Below are 4,924 nucleotides of genomic sequence, written 5' to 3'. Positions count from 1 at the left end.
ACACACACACACACACACACACACACACACACACACACACACACACAGAGAGAGAGAGAGAGAGAGAGAGAGAGAGAGAGAGAGAGAGAGAAATTTATTTAAATTTTAAATAAACATATGAAACTTGAATGACATCAAATTACTCTCTTCTATAACTTTCTATTGATTTGAGTTTCCCTTCTTTATTAAAGAATTTAATCAACAAATAAATTGCATAGTGATACACAAAAATGTTTTTATTTTTAAAAATTACTTTTATGCATCAAATGTCTTTATCATAGTGAGTATTTTAAGAATCAAATAACACATCAAGATATTTCATGCTTCTTTTTATATTCATAGTACTCTAAAATATCATTAATACATATTGAATAGCATCCATAACTCAGGATCCTATCTCTAATGCTTGAGTACAAAATATTCTTTGGAAATTAAACATAGTAAAAGAGCATAAAACACTACAGAGTGAATCATTAAGAAATATATTCAAAAGCCATTATATGATACCACCTGACATATAGTGAGAGTATTCAAAATGCATTATATAACTGTATAACTTCTCTAACAATCAGTTTATTTAAAAAAGATTATCTATGTTTCTATAAGCAAATTTCACAAATCTCAATATAGGAAAACTCTTAGAAGTTAAACATTAAGAAAATGCTAATTTCATGCACAGTGAGAAAAATTATCAATAATGATATTTCCATGAAGTTTATAGAGTATGCTTTTTATATTTTTCAAATGTTAATGTTCATCAAACACAATAATTATCTTAGAATACATTTCATTTACATTTATATATCCATTTCAAAATATAAAAGATAATATACCACAAAACAGGAATATTATCTTTTAGGCTCATCTACATATCAATTTAATGCTAGCTTTTAGTGGGAATGTTACTATGTCAACTTACTAAAAATGATGTCAGATTCCTCTATACACCTCAGTTTTCCTAATTCTTTGCCATCCTTTAATTGATATCTGAGCACTGAGATCTATTCTTCACATGAAATGTGTTTATCTGCCCCAGCAAGTCTCCCAGTACGTCTGTTACTATTAATGATTACTTCCCATCAGAAGGAAAAACATCAAACATGGTCAGTTGAGAATTTACAGCTAAGATTTTCCTTTTAAACTACAAATATGTATCAACACAGTTCATATATTTGTAATTCTGATCTTTATTACTACTTACAAAAGTGTCACTAATGATAAATGCTATTATTTTCACAATGAGGTATGGGATAACATAGGATACATTAGAAATAAGATTCCTTCTGACCTGACACCCAGGAATAATAATGTGAAGTAATGTATCAAAGTGTGCACAGAGTATTTTGGCTAGCAAGAGGAAAATGTATTCTTAAAATCCAAAAGAGGTGAAAAAGAAGTAAAAGATGGGATGAGAGTCAGAGACAGAAAAGCACAGGAAACCTCAGTTCATGAAAGAAGTCCCAGCCACTTTGAAAGGTGAATGATTTCAACACTCCTTCCCTCATGATCTGCAGCCAACACTGATATCTCACACTTGAGATCTGAGAACTATGTAGACATATTTAGAACAGCTTATTATTCACTAGAAAAATTCTTCCATAATTTCTATAATGTTATATTTATTCACCAATTAATAGGAAAATTGACCACCTATCTGATAGTGATCATGAACCTAATCTGTGACTGGCCATATGCACAAGTGGACCAAAATAGTACTCTGGTAACTTAATCTGAAGCCTGGCTGGTTTTTTACATTTACAGTGTCCAGGATGACAGGTGAGGCTTATTGAGAGATTATATTTCAAACCAATGTGTATGTATATTCACAAATATATATGTAATATTATGTACATAATCATGTATACTAGACAAATAAAAATTTCAAGGTATAAATGTATGCCCAAAAGTTAGAGACCTAAAATAAATAACTTTTTCATGAAGGCCTTTAGAATGCATTGTCATATTGGAATCTTTAGCAGGTAATTGAAGGCAGGCAGCCTCTTCATATTGAGCTGTTAAGAGTGGGGAGAATTATGAATTCAAAACAGACCAAGACACCTTGTGCAATGCCATCTTTCAACATCTGAAATACACAAGGAGGCAAAAAATAGAATCCAGTCTCTATCACTGTCCAGTTTGTGACCTGGAGACCAATGTACTAAAGCCAAAATGAACTGTGACACATTTGAAAGAAGATTGATATGATAATTAATTTTCAGTACTTCCTAATGTAATGGGAAGAACAGGACAGAATTCCACAGTTGTGTACACAGCTATATATTTCTAATTCATGACATTGAAGCAGGAAATAAACTTAATAACTTACCTAAAATTGATAACATAATAACGACTTACCTAAAATCAATGACATAATTATAAAAATTTTGTTCTATAGGTCTGTCAATTGTTAAAAGAACAAAACCACAGTCACTTCGCAAATCCCCATAATCATCTTCATTATTACGTATCCTCCAAAAACAACTGAATTCAGTCAAACTGTACAAGATAAGATAAAACATCAGGAGCAAGAAGGAAATAGTGAAAGCATACAGCCTCTTCATGTCTGCTAGGATCTAAGATGGAGCACTTGTGAAATCTGTTTCTTACACAGACAAACATCATACACACATTCACACCTATGTGTCTGTTTTAAGGCTATTGCTGTCTGAAAATCCACTTAATTATATTTTACAGTTCCTTTCCATTCACTCTGTGCTATGTTCCCTGGATATACCTGAAAAAATCTGGCCTCAAGCTCTGCATCTGAGGTCTGAAAACTTTTGATCAAAACATCTCTAAAAACATGTTGTAAAGATCATGTTCTCCATCCTCAGGTGTCATGATTTCATAACTATCCATGGCATCCACTGAAGGGACAATCTCCTGAGCAGCTTGGGCCACACCATGAGTTAACAGACATATGTATGAACACAATTGGCAATCATGATAATGGAATTTATCAGAACTTCCATAGTAAGACAAGAGTTCAGAAGGTCATAATGGTCCCATGTTATTAAGACTTTGAGTTGAATCATGGGAAATTATATCTTCCATTGCTTAGTCTAGGGAAGGGCTCCCGGGAGCTGTACCCAGCTTGGTGGGGGGAGAAGGTGGGGGGATCAACTGCTAATTATTAGCTTGTCCTATTATGGCTTCTGACATCTCTTCCCTTCGAATTATATAAATGAAGCGTATATATCTCCCTTTGAGCAGTCCTGATAGCAGTCCCTAAGCGCTTGAAGATGACTGGGAGATGAATCAGAAGTAGAATAACTAATCCTATAATAATTCCCAAATTTATAAGAAAATTCCATAAAGAGTTATCTTTAACCAAATTTATAATTGAATTTGAAAAATAATCAGCCAATTCTACTGCTGAAGAACTCTTCAGTCTGGAGTGACTGATGGCACTGATCTGGGAATGTAAAGTATCCATATCAATAGCAAGTTGTGAATTGTTCCACACACCATGTAGATGTGCCTGTATCTGTCTGTTCCCAGGACATTTCTGACCCACTGTAGGGCAAAGGGGTGACACAAATCCATTTAAAATTTGCATGTCACTAGGTAGTAAAACGTGTATAAATATTCTGAGCCTAAGTTCCTATGTAAAGGATGGCTTCCTCTAAAGCACTGACTCTATCTGTTAAACCTCTGTCAATCCTATCCTATCCATAGTGCCTGATGGACTAGGGAGGCAGCAAAAGCTGCAACTGACCCTAAGATAGCAATCAAGGCAGTAATGCCTAAGATAAGTCCAGCTATAAATCTCTTAGGTTGTGAAGGAGAATAACAGTGTATACCAAGGCAAACAAGGCAAAAAAAAAAAAGCATCACATCAAGGTTGAGAGAAAGTAATAGGTGACAAAACATAAGATAGCTAGCATACAATGAGAAAAAGCGTTATGACACAAGGTGAAGTTATACAATTGGTCAAATAGCATTCTGGTAGGAAATGATACATAAAGATTTATATTTAACAATTTTATGTCCCTTATATCCCCTGAGTATAGAATTAAAAGTCCAATCAGATGCAATCAGGAACCATGTCTTCAAAATCTTCTTTTGCTGAGGTCTCTGGCACAGGTGGAGAGTCTGCAGATGATGATGGCTGAAGCGGGCTTGAAGGAAGTGGCAGGAGTGGAAGTCTCTGGCCACGGAGAAGGCCTGGCACAATCAGCTGGTCTGGCATCTATAGGGTCCTGTAAATATATAAACAAAGCTTCTCCCGGAAAAACATCCGGTCTTTTTTAATTATCCAGTTAGAAGGTCTCTATTTTATTAGAGGCTTGGGATGTTTAGAAAATGGACCTTTTCTTTTTATAAATTATGATGAGGAGATGAATAATTATGATTTCAATTTGTAATTTAGAATGTCTATATCTTTTAAGTTCTGATGAGTTTATTCCACAATAGCATGTTACTGTTAACTATAGGGAATATCAGTGGAATATGAGAAACTAAGAGTCAAACACCAATTTTTAAATGCTTCTCAAGTGTAAGAAAGGGCATTGTCTAATTTCAAGCCCTTGGTATTATAAACTAATGAAACAAATACTGTGTCATATCTTTTAAAAAGTTTTCTCAAGTTAGGAAAATACATAAATAGCAATGAGAATAAAGTGTACATACATGCAGGAATAAAGGCTAACTTTCCAAAGACAGGACATGTGTAACATTTCTCTGTTATAAATCACAAGGACCCGGGGTCATCAGGGGTTAATTCCCAAGCTGAGCTGGCAGCTCTGCAGGAATGCAGGAGCAGTTTCACTGAGAGCAATGATGATTTGTAATGCAAGATTTTACTAAGTTACCTTTGTAGGAAGAACAACAAGATTTTGTATAGAAATTAAATTAATCCTTACCTTTATGCATAGGACCAAAAAGCATAGAATGAACTTGAGCATGTCCAATAGAGAAAATG

The 4,924-nt window shown here is 34.2% G+C and overlaps 1 pseudogene; it reads right to left on the bottom strand.

Moving 5' to 3' along the window:
• The window catches only part of LOC114628230, a 13,089-nt pseudogene extending 10,528 nt beyond the window's left edge, over positions 1–2,561 (bottom strand).
• Positions 2,562–4,924: the final 2,363 nt, after the last annotated feature.

This window comes from Grammomys surdaster, unplaced genomic scaffold (assembly GCF_004785775.1).
Source record: "Grammomys surdaster isolate TR1022 unplaced genomic scaffold, NIH_TR_1.0 266, whole genome shotgun sequence".
NCBI classification, from domain to species: domain Eukaryota; kingdom Metazoa; phylum Chordata; class Mammalia; order Rodentia; family Muridae; genus Grammomys; species Grammomys surdaster.
Note: the sequence above shows the minus strand (reverse complement) of the source record. Positions and strands in the feature narration are given on the sequence as shown.